The 20,890-nt window shown below is 40.9% G+C and overlaps 1 protein-coding gene across 1 annotated transcript in view; it reads right to left on the bottom strand.

The window, feature by feature from the left end:
* LOC124595672 (SH3 domain-containing protein C23A1.17-like) overlaps window positions 1–20,890 on the bottom strand; it is a 126,651-nt gene that overhangs the window by 80,054 nt on the left and 25,707 nt on the right. The gene's annotated exons all lie outside the window — the stretch shown is intronic.

Here is a 20,890-nt window from a genome sequence, read left to right as displayed (position 1 = left end):
ACTGCATCTACTGTTTCCTCTGTTGGATAAATAGTGTGTGCGTACTAATATCTTCTGTCCAACGTGAAAGTCACGGCGTGTAAAAACCTGTTTTTGCTGTCTTCTCCGGTGCTCTGCGGCACGATTGATGTTTTTGAGTGCAATGTCAATTATTTCATGGTGGCGTAGTCGACGAGATGTAGGAAAAGATACTAGTTCTTTAATTTTGTTGGGTGGTTCAATATTTTTCAATATAACAGTCGGAGATAGCATAGTAGATTCATTTGGTATCGAGTTAATTACATCCTGGAATGACAGTATGTGTGTATCCCAATCAATATGTTTCTTATGGCAGTACATTCTACATAGTTTACCAATTTCTTTCATCAGTCGTTCACAAGGGTTCGAAGAAGCGTGATACTTGGATATATAAATCGGAGAAATGTTTCTTGTTCGTAACATATGTGTCCATATAGCAGATCGAAACTGTGGTCCATTGTCGGAAATTACTTTCAATACATGCCCTACATGAAATAGAAAATGTTTTTCAAATGCTTTCGAAATAGATTTAGCAGTAGCTTTGCGTAACTGAGTGAAGGTAACAAATTTCGAAGTGAGGGCAACAGCGACAAAGATGTAACAAAAACCTGTATTAGATATGGGAATCGGACCAAAAATGTCTACAGCGGCCATGTGTCTCAATTTAACGGGTCCAATGGGATGCAAAGGAGGAATATGTGAAGTCGTGTCTGACTTAGCTTTCTGGCAGATTTTACATGACGCTAAAACTCGTCGAATACGTTTCTCCATGTTAGCAAAATAACAGTTCTGTCTCAGTATAAGAAAACATTTTCTGGCTCCGTAATGTGCGTAACTTAAATGAGTATACCAAATTAATTTATTAACAAGTTCGTAAGGAATGCATAGTAACCAGTTGTTGCTGTCAGGGTGAGAGTTTCGAAACAGAATGTTATTGCGTACAGTGTAATGGTTTCTGGTGGTAACATTATTCCTATCTTGCCAAAGGTGTTTAATTTCTTTCCATACGTTGTCTTTACTCTACTATTGTGCTATATCTCGTAATGACGACGAAATGAAATTTACAAATGCGACTTGTTGAATATACATGACGCTAAAATTTGCTTGGCGGAAGTTGGTTGCGATGTCTTGCTGATTGTTGCTAAGAGAACGGGATAGTGCGTCTGCTAAAATATTTTGCGCACCGGGAAAATGAACAATTGTAAAATTAAATTCTTGTAAATAAAGTTTCCATCTGCTTAATCTGTCATGTGTAAATTTTGCTGAAAGTAAAAACTGGATAACTCTATGATCTGTGTAAACGGTCGTATGTCTTCGATAAAGAAAATGCCGAAATCTCGTAAATACCCATACAACACATAATGTTTCAAGTTCTGTAACAGAATAATTGCGTTCAGCAGGTGACAGAATGCGACTCGCAAACGCGATGTTTTTAATTTCTGTAGAACCATCTTCTTCAGTTTCCTGAAAAATGTATACACCTAAAGCGGTGTTAGAACTGTCGATGGCAATTGAAAAATTTCTAGTTAGATCTGGGTGTGATAAAAGTGGTGCATCCAACAAAGCTTGTTTTAAATTGCCAAATTGAGACTGCGGTTGGCTGTCCCAGGACCAAATAGTGTTTTTACCCGTCACTTGGCATAACCTAGGGGTGTCTAAAGCAGCGTTATGAATAAATTTACGGAAAAAGTTAATTAATCCCAGATAGCTGCGTAATTGTTTCTTCGTCGTAGGTACAGTAATGTCACGTAAAGCTTGAAGTTTTTCCGGGTCAGGTGCAATGCCTTCGGCTGAAATTACATGTCCAAGAAATTTTATAGAAGTTTTGCCAAAGTGTGATTTGCTAAGATTAACTGTCAGTCCTGTGCACGAAAAGTTTGCTACAGTTGTTCAAGAATCAGATTGTGTTCAGACCAGTTAGCTTCTGCGATAAGGATGTCGTCTACATATGTTGTGATTCTGTCTTTTAGTTCTGTCGAAAGTATAGTATTCAAACCGCGAATAAATGCTGCTGAAGAAATAGTTAAACCGAACGGTAATTTGCAAAATTGATAACAGTCACCAAAACAGAGAAAAGCTGTGTACTTTCTGCAGTTCGGATGGAGCTGAATTTGCCAAAATCCCGATTTCAAATCTAACGTGAAATAAATAGCAGTACCATGAAATTTCTGTGGAAGTTCTTCTAGTGTCTGTGGGCGATCTGTTTCATTAATAATAATGTCATTGATGTGACGCGAATCAAGTACGAGGCGAAGTGAGCCATCCTTTTTCTTAACAATATGGAGCGGATTTATGTACGGACTAACTGCCGGTTCAATAATTCCTTCATCAAGAATAGCTTGCAATTCTTTCTTCACTTGTTCTCTGTGAATGTATGGAATAGGATAATGTTTGGCTTTAAACGTGTCGTGCTGTTTAACTTGAAACTCTTATATAAAACCGGACATAATACCAGGGATGTTGTCAAAAACTGGAGCTTGCTGTAAAAGAATTTTGCGTAATTTTGTGCGTTCGTCTTCTGTATTTGCACTGCTCTGTTTAACTTTATCAGAAATCATCAGCATAACATCATAGTCGGCTACGTCTGGTGTATAATAGTTGTGAACATACGTATCTGTGAACAATGTGGAATGACAGTCCGTGTTACGTGATGCAGAAATGACCTCTGTCCGATTAATTGTTTGTTCTTCTGCAGATAAAGAGTGCTGAAATTCTAATGCCAGTTGTACATTTTCATCCTTTAACATTAAATTGAACTTTTGAAAGTCAATAACTGCGTCATGTGGTATCAGAAAATTCGTACCTAAAATAACGTCTGTTGTCAATAAGAGAACAATCCAAAAATTTGAGTGAAACGTATGACCTGAAATACAAAATGATAAGTGGGTCTGTAATTTTACATCTACTACTTTACTAGATACTGTTCCTTTTACTTTAGTTCTGCCTAATGGTAACGTATGACAAATGTTCTCTTTGTTACATTCATTGAAGGTTTCTTCATTTATAACTGACATAGGTGATCCAGAATCGATTAGTGCTGAAAATGTGGAATCCAATCTTTACTTCAATGACAGGGTGAGAAATGGTTTTTCGAACAACAGGTTTTTCATGCAAAAGTGTGTCTCGGATGTCGTCAAAAGTAATAACATTTTCGTGAACAAGATTCTCTGCGTCAAAAGTATTGCTTACGTTGCGGGAAGATGCAACCTGTACTGTATCTAGCCAAATTCTTTCTGACGTGCTGTTATTTTCTGGAGGATGCTGTGGCATTTCAACTATTTGTACTGTTCTGTTATTTCTTCCTGACGTATTACGTTCAGGATGATACCGACTGTCTGGTTCATTCATGATAATCTGTTGTTGCGGATGATTCTGCTGTTGGTAAGGCTGACTGTTATTAAACGTACTCTGAAAATTGTGCTGATTACTTTTAAGTCTGTCATCATAGTCATTTTTATACGGTGCATTGCGATATGAGTTGCAATGGCGTGTTTTCTGTACGTCCTGATTTCTTTGCTGCTGTGCGTTACTATTTGGTGGAGCCAACGCTATACGTGTAGGCTGCGAAACATTAAAGCTTAGTTGACCTTGCACATTACATTGTTGGTTAGGTATGCTAACCGGCTGGCTTTGTTGCTAATGTTGCGAAAAACCTCTATTGTTACCAAAATGTGGTTCCTGTTGCTGTTAATTTTGATGATACTGATAATTAAAATTTTGTCTGTTATTGAAGTTCTGGTGGTTGTCATTCCTGGAGCGTCGATCACCCTTGCTATTGAAGTAGCGTGGCTGATCGTAATTGCTGTATGCTTGTTGGCCTTGGTTACGATGTGAAAAATTTTTGTTTCCGAAAGAATAGTCCAATTGCTGAACTTCCAAAAGCTGCCGAAATATTTTCTTTTTGCTGTCCTGTTAAAAGTGATACTCTTAACGATTGTGGTAATTTAGAAATACATAATTGGATAAGTGCAGATTCACTGTATGGCTCACTTAAGTACTGGTTTTGTTGGACCATGTGTTAAAAAAATTGCGTGACGGTGGGAAAATTTGAGTTCTCATAATTCGGTAAACTAATTAGTCTATCCTTGATTCCGCGCTGTGTCGTCATCGACCAATACGCCGACAGAAAAGCATTCTGAAATTCTTCTACGGAGTAGAATTGTCTCACGATCGGTCTCATACGAGTTGCCGGTTCGCCTTCCAAAAAACTGCAAATAAATTCAAGTTTGTGTGTTTACGGGCCAAGTTGGTGAAAAGCAAAGCTAAATTGTTGTATCCAATCCAAGGGGTGAATCTGTGTTCTGCCATTTTTAAATACTTTAAGTTTTCTCACGGATAGAAAGTGCTTGTAATCAAAATTATCGTCTCGGAATGTCTGAGCAGGTTCATGATTGAATGATAATCTGTTTGCCTGTGACTGTTCGGAATCTAACTCACGAACTCTCTGTAAATTACCTAAATTATACAGGCTGTGTGAGTGTGAGAAATGTTTGGAATGTGGCGTATGCTGTGCCGTGTTAGAGGCTGAAACATTTTTCATCTCTGTCACTTCTTGTTGTAAAGTTGACAATTTTCTATGTAATGTATTATTGGACAAACCAATCTCACTGATCGTCTGATGTAAATTTTGGAATTCGGGTGTTTGATTAAGCGAAACTGGTGACGTATCGTCTGATTTGGTGTCATTATTATTTTCGATAACATCAATACGACTGGCCAATTCATCATATTTTTCAGTCAGTGCTTTTACCTGATCATCGTTTTTAGTATCACAAGCACTGATTTGTTTTGTATTTTACGTGTGGTTTTGTTCAATTTTTGAACGTCTCCTTTGATGGCATCGGGATCCTGTATTAGTTCCAACGTTTCAAGTCTGTTGGTCATTGTCTGAAAGTCTAATGTGTATGTCTGTTTTTGTTTTAAGATCGGTGATTTCATCATGCAATTCGGTGTTCAACTGTTTCATTTCGTCCGATACTGCAGCAATATTGTTGTCTACGTATGTTTTTGCTTTCGTAAACAATTTACGCTTATCTTCCTGTCTCTGTGCAGTAATTGTTTTCATGACATGTTGCTTTACTTTATTCTGTTCCTGTATAAATTTACGGTAACGTGTTTCACTGTTTGTAAGTGGTGATTAAAACGTTCGTCAATTTGGCTGTTTTGTTGTTCAAATTTCGTGTATACTTTCGCATCCAGTGTGCGTGAAAGTTCTGATGACATTAATTTAAACTCGTCGCGCAACTGTGTTGCGTTTTCAGAGCATTGTTTAGCGACTGCACCAATTTCATCTCTAAGTAGTTTCGTTGTGGCTGCAAGTGTATTACTTAATTCTTGTGCAACAGATCTAATTTCTTCACTACTGTTCCTAGCACAAGCCTTAATTTCCTCACGTAATTGTTCTTTAGTATTGTGACATTGCACGGCCACGGCTGTAATCTGTTCACTAAGTTGTTTGTTCTGTTCATTTAGATTGTCGTGTTTTTCATTCAACTGTTTAAGATTTTCATTAAGTTGTTTGAAATTGTTGTCTTGTTTATCATTCGACTGTTTGGAATTGTTGTCTATTTTTTCATTAAGTTGTAGCAATACTGCCATAACTTGACCCACGCTAAAAGTAGTGACTCTATTTTCTATGCTGTGTGTTGGTGTATCTGCATTTGACACGTTTTGAATAACCATTTGGTCATTGTCTGATTCACGAAAAGGTTCGCTAATCGGATGTGCACTGTTGGCCACTACATTGGATTCAAATAAATCTGACGTGTTTTGTGTATATTGGTCATCTTCGTTGGAAACAATTATCTGTTCGCTACGTAAATTTTGCAAATCAGGCGTGTTAAACTGGACAGCGTTAATTGTAATGGAACGTGCCGCGTCATCAGTTGTTACATTTACTGTTGACATAATTGAATTTCTTTGCTCATCATTAGGATCAAATGGCTCTGAGCACCATGGGACTTAACATCTGTGGTCATCAGTCCCTTAGAACTTAGAACTACTTAAACCTAACTAACTTAAGGACATCACACACATCCATGCCCGAGGCAGGATTCGAACCTGCGACCGTAGCAGTCGCACAGTTCCGGACTGAACGCCTAGAACCGCTAGACCACCGCGGCCAGCATCATTAGGATCAAAATCATTACTAGTGATCGGTAGGCACTGATTATCTGTAATTAGACGATTATCACTATTACACTGAGTGTCGCAAGTATTATCAGACAAATTATTCGAGTCGGCTATTTCACTCATTGCACGTCGCGAGGTACTGTTAACAGTTTTTCGCGGCATTTTTCACAAATGAAAATTAAGCACAAAATGAAACAAAGACGAAGCAAAAATGGAACAAACACAATTACAACAAAGAGCAATAAATTGCCGATGATCTGTGAAAGGAAGAGTGACAAATTAGTAAATGCGTTGTGCCAGATGCAAACTACATTTAAGTAAATAACAGCAGATATATGACTACTTTTCACAAATTCACAAAGAAATACGATCCTGGCCGGTTGTCGCCAAGTGTAACCTCTCCACAAAATAAATTCTCACATTTAACCTTCCCACAAAATTCATTCCCATTTTAGTGTTACCTCAAAACAGAAAAATTCCTAAACCTCTCAACAGTAAAAATTATAATTATGTCTTTCACATTCAGTGTAACGTCCCAACCTGGTAATAATACAATGTAACTAACCTCTCAATTAAATTGTCGCTCACTTGTAACTTTTCAATAATTGACTGTGAATTTAACCTGGTAAATTTTGGACGTCAGCACTGCTGCGTCATGGCCCTGAAAGATCATTCTGAATAAAAAGAGAAAAATTCTTACCTCAATGAAGTCGCCGGATAACGCATATATATCTGTTCTTACAAAAAATTTTCTGGCACAGCCCTGTGAAATGACAGATATGTCATTTATGAAAGGAAGCAACTGATTTTTCTTTTGCAACAATTGGGATGATCATGGTTTGGAGAAATTAGTAAATTCTTTAAATTGAAATGAATAGTTGTTAAAAATTACTTTATATGAGAAAGATTATCATTAGGACATTTTCAAAACATTTACATGGGACTTGAGATAACATTACTACACATGCGCGAGGCTGCTTTTTACCTTATACAATAATACTCAGGCTCCGGCATCGCTGCACTGCGACCGGCCCAGCCAACACGATACACCAGACCAGACCAGACCAGACTGCAGACTAGTCACAACTTACAGCTACAGCTACACAGTTCCTACTGCAGTCAACACTGCTCTCTGGTCAGCGATTCTCTTATACCTTGCATATCGCAGGCAGCGCATGAGCAATACATCGAAATTACATCTGCTCAGACCTCTTACATGGGCAGTAAATGCTTATAATCAAACCCATTATTATTATGTGCAAAAAGAATATCCTTGCATGACAGTTTGCGTCCCAACTGTCTTGTCTCCGAAAAACATTACATTTGTAAGCAAGCTCTCCCACATGGCACGAATTTTCTTGCACATCAGAATTTGCAATGCGAAAACTATCTTTCCCACTATAATTACCTCCATGGTCGATTTTCTTTACAATACGATAAAGCTGTCCGTGAATTTTACTATCCTTGTTCGTATCTTGTCTGTTAATCGTCAGTTGCCTATCCTTGAAATGTCGAAACGATTGTAATTCTTCAGAACTAATGAATGGGACTGAGTGGGTGACATCGGAATTTTTATCAGTATTGGTGGACATTTGTGTCATATTTTTAGTCAATTCCTCCACTTATCTTGTAACTTTGGTCAAATGAGATTACTTTCAGAGACTGACATTCTGATTCTAGTTTTAACACTTGTAATTCTTGTATACATACGTCATGCTGATTACTTTCTCCTTTCAGTTGTGAAATTTCTGCAGCATATGCTTAAGCCAAGTCTTTATTTTCTTACTCGGCTTGAAATCCTCATGTACCTTTTTACTAATGTACAGTGACAGCTGTTTGAAGTTAACAGAAAGTTCATTTCTAGGCATTTTGTAACACAGTACTTCTTAATTTTAACTCTAAGCCTTCTGTTATTCTTTTCTTGACTTTTAACATCTTCCTTAATCCCTTTGAACATGATCAGTGTACTTTGCCAAGAATTCTTGTCCCTATGTCCAAAGAGTGCTACAAAAATGGAGCATTTGAATCAGTAGCATTGGTGCCATACGTACAAGACATCAAAGACTGAACTAGAGTGTTGTGACGACTCACGTCATACAAAATTATTTTAAACTATGGAGTTACCTAGTGCATTCCCTTATTCATTCTGAGTAAGGTGACAGCTCTAATCATATTTGTCAATCAGTAGAACTCCTACCTCACTTGAATCACTAATATGAAAAGTTTTCACTTCACTACATCGAATAAATCATCAGAAGCATTTACTGTTTTTAAAATATCAGCTTGTTACGCAAATGAGTACAAAACCTAAGTTGTATAATCTTCACAGAAAAGAATTCTTGTGCTACTTGAAAAATTTAAACTACACTCCTGGAAATTGAAAAAAGAACACCGTGAATTAATTGTCCCAGGAAGGGGAAACTTTATTGACACATTCCTGGGGTCAGATACATCACATGATCACACTGACAGAACCACAGGCACATAGACACAGGCAACAGAGCACGCACAATGTCGGCACTAGTACGGTGTATATCCACCTTTCGCACCAATGCAGGCTGCTATTCTCCCATGGAAACGATCGTAGAGATGCTGGATGTAGTTCTGTGGAACGGCTTGCCATGCCATTTCCACCTGGCGCCTCAGTTGGACCAGCGTTCGTGCTGGACGTGCAGACCGCGTGAGACGACGCTTCATCCAGTCCCAAACATGCTCAATGGGGGACAGATCCGGAGATCTTGCTGGCCAGGGTAGTTGACTTACACCTTCTAGAGCACGTTGGGTGGCACGGGATACATGCGGACGTGCATTGTCCTGTTGGAACAGCACGTTCCCTTGCCGGTCTAGGAATGGTAGAACGATGGGTTCGATGACGGTTTGGATGTACCGTGCACTATTCAGTGTCCCCTCGACGATCACCAGTGGTGTACGGCCAGTGTAGGAGATCGCTCCCCACACCATGATGCCGGGTGTTGGCCCTGTGTGCCTCGGTCGTATGCAGTCCTGATTCTGGCGCTCACCTGCACGGCGCCAAACACGCATACGACCATCATTGGCACCAAGGCAGAAGCGACTCTCATCGCTGAAGACGATACGTCTCCATTCGTCCCTCCATTCACGCCTGTCGCGACACCACTGGAGGCGGGCTGCACGATGTTGGGGCGTGAGCGGAAGACGGCCTAACGGTGTGCGGGACCGTAGCCCAGCTTCATGGAGACGGTTGCGAATGGTCCTCGCCGATACCCCAGGAGCAACAGTGTCCCTAATTTGCTGGGAAGTGGCGGTGCGGTCCCCTACGGCACTGCGTAGGACCCTACGGTCTTGGCGTGCATCCGTGCGTCGCTGCGGTCCGGTCCCAGGTCGACGGGCACGTGCACCTTCCGCCGACCACTGGCGACAACATCGATGTACTGTGGAGACCTCACGCCCCACGTGTTGAGCAATTCGGCGGTACGTCCACCCGGCCTCCCGCATGCCCACTATACGCCCTCGCTCAAAGTCCGTCAACTGCACATACGGTTCACGTCCACGCTGTCGCGGCATGCTACCAGTGTTAAAGACTGCGATGGAGCTCCGTATGCCACGGAAAACTGGCTGACACTGACGGCGGCGGTGCACAAATGCTGCGCAGCTAGCGCCATTCGACGGCCAACACCACGGTTCCTGGTGTGTCCGCTGTGCCGTGCGTGTGATCATTGCTTGTACAGCCCTCTCGCAGTGTCCGGAGCAAGTATGGTGGGTCTGACACACCGGTGTCAATGTGTTCTTTTTTCCATTTCCAGGAGTGTAACATATTTATACATGTTCTCAATCAAAGATCTGAAAAATGCGTTTAGGCTTACTGCAAAATGATGTTTTTATTTTGTTGTATGTTCCTTGTACTTTGAAATAATGTTTTTGTTTTTGATAGACGTTCTTTGGACCTATTAGTTTTTTAGACACAGTCTTTTTTTTATAAAGTGTGACAATTCATATGTGATGTATTATGACAGATTTGAGGCCTGCGACCACTGGAGGCATTCTAGATTAGTTGTTTTATTTGAACATTTGCATTTACGTTCAGTTTTTCTCAATGATGTCCACAGAACCATATTCTGAAATTGTGTTTTGTCCTCTCTACTAGACTTTGTCACAAGTTACCTCGAATGTAATATAATACAATCACGTCATGTCAATATAAATGAATTCACCTGATGATGGCCGTTTAAACCTTTGAAACATGCGGTGATTGATAAACATTGAATGTTAACAGACACTAGTTGTTTCATTCAATATCGATAACAGACACTGTAAAGGCTAACTTAAAGTTCGCATTTAAAGAAGCAGCTTGCCCTAGTCTTCTAACACTTGATTTCGATCTAGTAGTGAATGAAACTCACAAAAATTTAACACCATCAGTGAATGAATATTTACGCAAATAATTACTCAAACTGCAGTTAACTTCACAGTAGATCTGAGGAACAATTAAGGCCCAGAAAATTATCAAAAAAACTACTATTCGAAATATAAACTTCCAAGAAAAATGCAAACATATATAATTTATGTGTACCAAAAAGCCAGATACCTGTTCTTCAGTAAATAACGCAGCAGTGAAAATTCAGTATAAGCATTCATCATAATTCACGGTCTAACTACACAACCCCACAAGACTGGTATTCAGTGGGAGCAAAATTGTTTTTCAAGGGTAATGAATGATAGTAGAAAATAAAAATATTGGGTAATGAAATCAGTTACTTACTCTGTATAAGGACATAAAAGAGGTAATACATTAAATGTACAATAATTTTTCCAACACACTGCATATCAATTCAGAAAATCACACATAAATATTTTTGTAAATATACTACAGTATTATACCTGATAAACAGTGTCATACATCCCAAATAACAATAGAAAATCGGTGTACTTTTCTTCTCACATAGAATAACTGTTCATTATTTCCTATTGTTCGCCACAGAATGTTACCCAGCAGAAAAAAGTTATAGGTATTCTGAGCAAAAAGATTTTTGTATGCTACTAACTAACCAAAACTATTAGAAGTTTTTATACAGTGGTGGTACAATAATCATGGTTCCCACATGCAATGCTACATATAATGCAAACAAATATATAAAGTATATATATAGGCAAAAGATCAAAATACTCAAATAGCGAATGCAATTGCAAGCAAAACCTTCATTTATCTGCTGAACCAAAAGCTTCAGTAATACCTACTGTGGGCAGGAAAGGTCGAGACATGTAACTTATCAACTCTAATACATATTGTAACTTCTATACTGTATGACTTTTCCCAGTGAACCCCTCAGATTTAACGTGCACGTGGACAAAGTGTAACTTTATGTTTACTAGTAGCTGTATTTGATCATTAACTGTGGTGCTTCTGTGATTAAAGAACCTATGTGCATAATTCTTATAATATATGAAATCCGTATGAGGACAACGCATCTGACCTCACACATATGAATATTATGTTGCTGTATAAATTTTGTATGTAATCTCAGCAAAGGAATCCTCAGAACTAAGTAATATCAAAAAGTACACCAACCGAATTACTGTTTCACTGCAGTTAATGTGAAAAGACGTTTATTGTCCCTGAAATGCAGCAAAACAATGTTTAATTTTGGTCCTAATAATCACTTAGCTTCCCTGTGCAACAACAGATTGCTGAGCTATGCCTTGTAGCTGCATTCTACCGCTGCAAGCGGAAGTAAATGACGCTGATTTGTCATTACCTAAATAAATGTTGCCTGTGCGGTGCAAGTGTGTTACTCACCAGAATAATACACAGTTGATGGTCTAATCTCGCTATCTCCAATGTGAGTACAAATTTGTGTGATTTAAAACTTTTAAGTAGCAAGTGTGATGAGGAGACTCGATGTCGAATTATTTAAAATGTAATTTGGCTCTTATTAACAGAAATTAAAATATATGAACATATATGCATCATTACCCATAGTTACTTGCAAATTATTATCTCTTGGGAATAAACAGTAAGTTTACAAAGTTATCACTTTAGACAAAACTTTTATGAAAAATAATTCTTTAAAAAAAATTCATATTCACAATTTAAAAATAAAAGGTATAAAGAGCGATTTGTTTCTTTGCTGAGCATATACATTCACGAGATATTGAAACAACAATACCATAACAGTCAAGTTACGAAATTTATAACCCAAAACTGAAAATATTCTCTAAATCTGACATCCAACTTTCTACGAAGCTAGTGCACACGGCATAGTACCTTCTTTAACTTATTCCAAGTTACAGCAACAGCATTTCGAAGTTAGGTCTCCGCACCAATACAAAATATCAGGCTTCCAATCACGCTTCACACCATACACCCTGCCAGGCGGACAGATTACTTGACAACAACAATGATGTATCCGGCCTACTCGTCAAATATGGGGTGCCTAGGAAACCTGCTTTCTCGGATCGCTAGACAACAATTCCAGCAAATCGTATTAATGAAGTTTATTACAAAAGAAAATGATTACAATAATTAGCTTTGTGAAATGCAGATGTGTCGCTTGCAAAGGGTGACAGACAATTAAGGATTATCTTCAATATAGGCAATGCTATTCTTGAACTCATTGCTGTGGAAGTCGCCGAAATGGAATTCGGCCAGAAGGCATGCCGCTTATGTCCTCTTCGTGTACAGGGCGCTGTGGTCGCGTTGTTGTCCTAGAGAGGGGTCGGTCAGCCTGTAATTGACGTCGTCTGACAGCCCTCTCTGAGCTAACTTTCTGCCTGACGTCCCGGCGCTTTACTCTACGCCGGAACATGACTTCCCACCAAAGCGACAGACCATCGTCGTATAGGGAGCTCGAGAAAGGAAGGGGAGGCACAATCGTGGACGCTGCGCTGGACCGGAAGCTGTGGCTGCAGAGGACGTTACGCTTCCGGTCGTACCCCGCCATCCAGCCTTCGCTTTGGGGGCTATGTCCACCGGGAAACGACCAGAAGGGTACGCGTCCATAACCAGATGCAGACGGCGTCGGCTGCGATGTGGGTAGGTCCAGTAGGACGAGGCGAGGCGGCGGAAGCGAAGGCTCCATCTCCACGGGGTCATCCCGTAGTGTCGTGATGACAACCTCTGACAGCTACTGTGGCGGCTCTAGATCCGTGCATCTGGAGGAAGAGACACAGAAGGATCACCTTGCACATGACAGTGGCGAAGTTGAATGGGATTTCGGCGCTGCAATCTGTCTGGGTCTGAAATGAGATACATGCATGCGCCAAGTCGACGAAGGATCTCGCCTCGCGCCCACAGTCTGTTGCCGCTAAAAACCCTGTAAAACACAATATAATGCTGCGCGAAGCAATACTTTCCTTCGGCGCCGGGTACTGAGGAGGGTGGAGCAGGTGGAGCAGTGTCCGTGGGCGGTGACCGTGAATCAGTTCCGCCGGTGATCGTCCATCTCGTGCATGCGAACCACAGGAGGCGAGGAACAGCTGCAATGCATGATTCCTGATGTGTGCGGTGAGATGTTTGACCATCTGCCGTGTGAAGGGTCTGACAAAATGATCCACTTCGCCGTTTGACTGTGGGTGGAACGGTGCGCTAGTTAGATGATGTATGCCATTGCGTCCACACATTGTTTCACATTCATTTGACATGAACTGAGGGCCGTTGCCCAACATTATGACATCAGGAAAACCTTCTAGGCAAAATATAGTGGACAACGCCTGAACTGTGCTACGCGACGTTGCCGAATTCATTGGCAAAGCAGCAGTAAACTTCCTGTATGAGTCAACCACAATCAACCAACGAGTTATCAAAAAGGTCCCACAAGGTCTATATGCACACGTTGCCATGGTGATTGTGACTTAGGAGAAGCAGAGAATTTTTGTGGCGGAGCGGATGTTTTTTCGCACATGCGTGACACTGTGACGTCATCTATTCCATTTGGGTGTCCATACTCTGTCACGTACAGTGTCGACGCCCTAACTGTTTCTCTGTTTCGTACGAACAATTCCCAGTGTCCTTGGTGAAGTAACTGCAACGCTTCTTTTTGAAAAGCATTAGGGATTAACACATGTAACTGTCCACTGTCATTTTGAATAAGAATCACACCTTTCCATATACCGAGGCTATAGTTTTTGAAAAACAACTTGACGCTCATCTGTCCAAACAAAGGGGACATCCTTGCGACGCAAGGATGAAATGGAGCTGCCGTTTCTGCCGCACTGTGTATGAAACGAATATAATAGTTCACTTTCCTTAAAACTGATTACAATTCTGTGACATTGCGAAGAACTGGTGGGTCTCGAACGGCTAACAAATACGACTGAAGAGGATGTACGTCTTGAATGTTTGTGACGTGACCAAGATATTGCAACTCAGGTTTAAACAAAAATCACACTTGTACAGTCTACACTTTAGTCCTACATGGGATAACACACAAAACAAAGCACGCCAATCTGCAATGTGTTCTTCAGGTGTACGACCTGCTACGAGAATATCGTCAAAATAGTTTGAGCAGTTTGGTACTTGAGCAGTCAGCTGTTCCAAACACCGTTGGAAAATGGCGGGTGAGGAAGTAGTGCCAAAAGGCAAACACAAATATTTAAACAAACCCAAATTAGTGTTCACAATATACACTTTTTGAGATTCTTCAAAAAAAAAGTTCAAATGGGTGTGAAATCTTATGGGATTTAACTGCTAAGGTCATCAGTCCCTAAGCTTACACACTACGTAATCTGAATTATCCTAAGGACAAACACACACACCCATGCCCGAGGGAGGACTCGAACCTCGGCGGGGACCAGCCTCACAGTCCACGACTGCAGCACCTAACACCGCTCGGCTAATCCCCCGCGGCTGAGATTCTTCATTGAATGGTATTTGAAGATGTGCGTTGTAGGGACCAGCACCTAATCTGTCCATGAGGTCTTCTGGGTGTGGCAACGGATAAATATCGATCAAAATTTGTGAGTTGACTGGAGACTTAAAGTCAACACAGAGGCAAATGAGACAAGAAGGTTTGGGGAGCAAAACCAGTGGACTTGACCACTGACTAGCTTGTACGGGCGCAATAGCTCCGCTATCTAGCAATTCTTTAAGTTCAGCTGCCACTTTGTTCCGTAATGCAATGGGAAAAGCTCTGTCTCGGAAAAATTTCGGGTGAGCACTCTCCGTCAAGTCATACGTGCAACAAAATTGTTAGCCTTGCCTAAACCTTCAGAAAAGAGTTCAGGGAATTCTTTCAGCAAACTGGGTACGTGGCCTTTAGCACTGAATGCAGACACTGACAGTACATTGTCCTCAACGTGAAATTCAAATAAATCAAATTAATCAATGCCAAATATGTCCTCACAGTCGCGTGATTGTAGCACAGTGAAATTTACAGTTCATGTATGCTAGCGGTACAAGACAGGCAAGCTACATTTTCTGAGAGTGGGAATGTCTTGTCCATTGTAAGCCACCAGATGCGTGCTAATTTTAGACAGGCGTGGGGAGCCTAACAGGGCATATGCGTTCCGATTCAGCGATGTAACAGAGGCCCCTGCGTCCAACTGAAATTTCACACATTTTCCAGAAATATGTGAATGAACAGAAAGCTTGTTGGACTGGTGCAGCACTGAAGAAACTGTACACTTGCTAAATTTGCTAAAGTCTGCAGCAGGTTTTGAATACACTGCATTGATTACATAGGTCTTGTGACTAGATATTTGTGGGCGGTCAGAATTTCTATGTTTGTTCTGCAGCAAACATATGCATTGTATGTGGCCTTTCTTCAAAATGGTTGAAATGGCTCTGAGCACTATGCGACTTAACTTCTGAGGCCATCAGTCGCCTAGAACTTAGAACTAATTAAACCTAAGTAACCTAAGGACATCACACACATCCATGCCCGAAGCAGGATTCGAACCTGCGACCGTAGCGGTCGCCCAGTTCCAGAATGTAGCGCCTAGAACCGCACGGCCACTACGGCCGGCTGGCCTTTCTTGCCACAAGCATAACACTGGTCTGGTCTGGATGGGTAGCCTTGTCGCTTGTGCTGTGAATAGCCCCGAGGGCATGACTGAATTCCGGTCGCCTGTTTAGAGAGCTGTTTATGCAGCATGGAAAACTGTTTACGCGGTGAGGTGTGCGCAAGCTGCCGCTGCCTAATGGACCAGTCACTAGCAACGGGCGACTTGGCCCGAAAAAATTGGGGCTGCACAAAGGTATCGGCCGACACGGCACCTGAATCGTATTGATCTAGTATTTACACTACATGGTGAAACGATGGGTCGGACAGTTTCAGAATCCAAGTTTGACATCACTTAAATTGTGCACGATGGAATCATGCAATATGCATGAATATAAAGCACCACAAGCATACTTGAAGCCGGCTGAGGTGGCCGAGCGGTTCTAGGCGCTACAGTCTGGAACCACGCGACCGCTACGGTCGAAGGTTCGAATCCTGCTTCGGGCATAGATGTGTGTGATGTCCTTAGGTTAGTTAGGTTTGATTAGTTCTATGTTCTGGGGGACTGATGACCTTAACAGTTAAGTCGCATAGTGCTCAGAGCCATTTGAACCATTTTTTTGCATACTTGAATTTTCATTCCCTTGTCAAACCCTGCAAATCTGTTGCCCACTTGTGATAAGTTTGTTCTGACCTATTCTTGCAACGATAGAATTGGCATCTAGCTGCTATCACATTCACTTGTTGGTCATAATAGTTAGTTAATGAATCTTCAATTTGTTCCTAGGAAAGTTCATCCATAGTGGCGTTAGAAAATAGTTTCTGAATGAGCTAAAACACTGCACTTCCTACAGTGGACAAAAATAAATGGGGTTTCACAGTACATGGCACACTATGAGCAATTGCATGGACTTCAAACTGTTGCAACCAGTCTAGGCATTCCTCCTCATTAAGCTGACGAAAAGGCGGTATGGTACTTGGAGACACTGTAGGTGTAGTTCGTTGTTACGTCGAGCGCGCAGCGTTGGCCAGTAGCTACTGCAGTGTCTTTAGCAAGGTTGATACCTGTTGGCTTTGAAACTGAAAAAGCCGTGTCAACTGCATTGCATCCATCGCTTGCAGCTGAGGCGCCTGAGTAGGGGCTGGGAGAATTAGGTTGTTCATTTTGGTAGAGATAATTGAGATAAACAGAAAAGGCAAGCAATAAAAATAGTAGCAAAAGCAAAGAAAATTTCCGCATCGCTCATCTGAAAACACTGATTAACAAAAACACACCTCTGCAAAGAAAACTACGGTCGCAGGTTCGAATCCTGCCTCGGGCATGGATGTATGTGATGTCCTTAGGTTAGTTAGGTTTAAGTAGTTCTAAGTTCTAGGGGACTGATGACTACAGTAGTTAAGTCCCATAGTGCTCAGAGCCATTTTTTTGCAAAGAAAAGGCAAGACAGAATTAAGGCGTCAGCAAAACACAAAATCATCAGATATAGTCTGCTTAGGAAATCACTAGACAGCAGTCCCAGCAAATCGAATTAATGAAGTTTATTACAGAAGAAAATGATTACAATACTTAATTTTGTGAAATACAGATGAGTCCAGGCAAAGGGAGACAGGCAATTAAAACGTCTCTTCAGTGTAGACAATGCTACATATTAGAAGCAAAATGATTAGTCTTGATGCTGTTCTGAACTCGCTGCTGTGGAACTCGGCGAACTGGGCCACGACCAGGCAGCAGGGTGCTTATGTCCTCTTTGTGTAGAGAGTGCTGCTGTCACATTGTCATCCTGCAGAAGGACTGGTCAGCATACAACTGGCTGACGTCGTCTCACAGCCCTCTCTGCTCTAACATTCGTGCCTGGCATGCCAATACTTGACTTCATGCTCGAACAAATATAAACACTGAAATCCAGGGAGTCTCCTTTATGCATCTACTCAGGAAAAGTGTTTACTGCGGCTAATGTTACAAACAAAACCATTTATCACTAGAAGCTGAAGTCACCTAGAGAGGAAACAAATGATCTTCACATCAGTATAATGGAGTGCTCTGATTTGTTAGACTGAAACTGAGTAATAAATAAAATACCCTATACAAAACTGGAAATATTTGTTGTTGTTGTTGTGGTCTTCAGTCCAGAGACTGGTTTCATACAGCTCTCCATGCTGCTATATCCTGTGCAAGCTTCTTCATCTCCCAGTACCTACTGCAACCTTCATCCTTCTGAATCTGCTTAGTGTACTCATCTCTTGGTATCCCTCTACCACTTTTACCCTCCACGCTGCCCACCAGTTCTAAATTGGTGATCTCTTGATGCTTCAGAACATGTCCTAGCAACCGATCCCTTCTTCTAGTCAAGTTGTGCCACAAACTCCTCTTCTCCCGAATTCTACTCAATATCTCCTCATTAGTTATGTGATCTACCCATCTAATCTTCAGCATTCTTCTGTAGCACCACATTTCGAAAGCTTCTATTCTCTCCTTGTCTAAACTATTTATCGTCCATGTTTCACTTCCATACATGGCTACACTCCATACAAATACTTTCAGAAACGACATAAATCTATACTCAATGTTAACAAATTTCTTTTCTTCAGAAATGCTTTCCTTGCTATTGCCAGTCTACATTTTATTTCCTCTCTACTTCTACCATCATCAGTTATTTTTCTCCCCAAATAGCAAAACTCATCTACTACTTTAAGTGTCTCATTTCCTGATCTATTTCCCTCAGCATAACCCGATTTAATTCGACTACTTTCCATTAACCTCGTTTTGCTTTTGTTGATGTTCATCTTATATCCTCCTTTCAAGACATAGCTTATTCCGTTCAACTGCTTTTCCAGGTCCTTTTCAGTCTCTGACTGATTACGATGTCATCGGCAGACCTCAATGTTTTTATTTCTTCTCCATGGATTTTAATTCCTACTCCGAACTTTTCTTTTGTTTCCTTTACTGCTTGCTCAGGCTACAACCCTGTCTCATTCCCTTCCCAATTCCCAACCACTGGCTCCCTTTCATGCCCCTCCATTCTTATAACTACCATTTGGTTTCTGTGCAAATTGTAAATAGCATTTCACTCCCTGTATTTGACCCCTACCACCTTCAGAGTTTGTTAATCGGTATTCCAGTCAACACTGTCAAAAGATTTCTCTCAGTCTATAAATGCTAGAAATGTAGGTTGAACATTCCTTAGCCTATCTTCTGAGATAAGTCGTAGGGTCAGTAATATTTACTAGTGGAAAACTGATGAAAGCTGAGTAATTAGAAATACGCCTGATGTTGAGTGATAAGAAAGTAAAAACAAAAACTGCATTGGTAGTTTCAATCGGGAAAACATAATCTCCTTAGTCACTTTCCGAGCCACAATCCGGTCAACGTGTTTGAGGAACAGTCCGAGTGCGTGAGACCAGTAGCAGTGAAAATATTACTAATGAGATAATTAATTATTGTGTTCAGATTTTCTGTTTGTATTGCTACGATTTTAATTACTGTGTTACTTGGCAAATCAAACATTGCCACAAGGCGTATTAATTTATCGTATCACTTGCGGACGCTGTTGAATTCTGTGACTTCGTTGAGATTTGTTAACGCATGATAAATGCTAACGGAGACAATTCACAGCATAATTCCTGTGTTACGTCACTTTATAAACAACATTTCGCCTCACACCGCATTTTAAGTGCGTATTTTACGCGTAGAAGTAGAGTAATTTTACTCCTATGTATCTCGAAAACGTATAAAAATGTGAAGAAAATTTCTTACGTTTTTCGAGGTCGGGATCTTAGGAACACATCGCAAAAATTCCAGCTATTAGTTGTGTACAGCCGTCTTGGAATGCTCTCCTGAATTTTGGTCCCATGGTGACGGCGAAAATATAGTAAAAGAACTTTTTATGGAATTTTCCAAGGAACTGCCCATGTACTAATGGTGCTTCCATAAGCCACATTAAACCCGTCGTAGACCACATCAGATGCAAAGAGAACCGACCGATCTAAACAGGATGAAATGTGTCACATTCATACTTTTATCCTGTATTGTAGGATAATGACACTATGACGATTCTTCTGTTTTGTACACGAATCGTAGAAACCAAGGTGTGAGGACCGGAAAATCTCGTTTCGATGGGCGGCGTTCTGCATCATATGCATGAGTACCGAAAATGATGAGGCACTAACATTGGAACGTCCGTTTCATAACCATTCCCAGTCACTACTCACAGTACATACATTATATACACATCATTTCATACCACTACCCACACTACAAACATTCTGTCGGTGATGTCAGGACTATTTGTGCACCGTAACTTTCCGTCTACTAGCTTGTCAGTATGAATCAATAATCAGTGAGATATTGAGAAACGACCAAGTACCAGGCTTTATTGGTGAATAATAAGCTACCTCGCACAAGTACACGCGGAGAAGCAGCACCAAATATCTGAGATGACTCGATCACATGTTGTATATATTGTTAAACTAGTCATTAAAATTGCAATATTATGGAGGCAGCATGTCAAATTGACATGAGATGTACGTCATTTTTGGCTGTGCTAATGATTAGCATTTCAGTGAAACTACACAAAGTAGGTCGACTAGCGCAATCTACATTGTGTATGTGTTTTTCCAGTCTTCTTATAGTCCATCACTTCATTCCCCCCTTCCCCCTCACTCTCTCCTTGCCCATCCTCACCTGATGTCTGCACATCTCCTCCGCTCCCTCTATTTCAGTGTCTACCCTCACTATTTGTCCAGTTCCTTCTGCTCCTCTCTCTATCCATCTCCTCCTTCCCCTCTTTCTGTCAATTTCCTCATTCCCCATCTCCTTCCCTTCCCTT

Source organism: Schistocerca americana, chromosome 1 (assembly GCF_021461395.2).
Source record: "Schistocerca americana isolate TAMUIC-IGC-003095 chromosome 1, iqSchAmer2.1, whole genome shotgun sequence".
Lineage (NCBI taxonomy): Eukaryota > Metazoa > Arthropoda > Insecta > Orthoptera > Acrididae > Schistocerca > Schistocerca americana.
The sequence above is the reverse complement of the archived record's forward strand: the minus strand, read 5'-3'. Positions and strand labels throughout refer to the sequence as shown.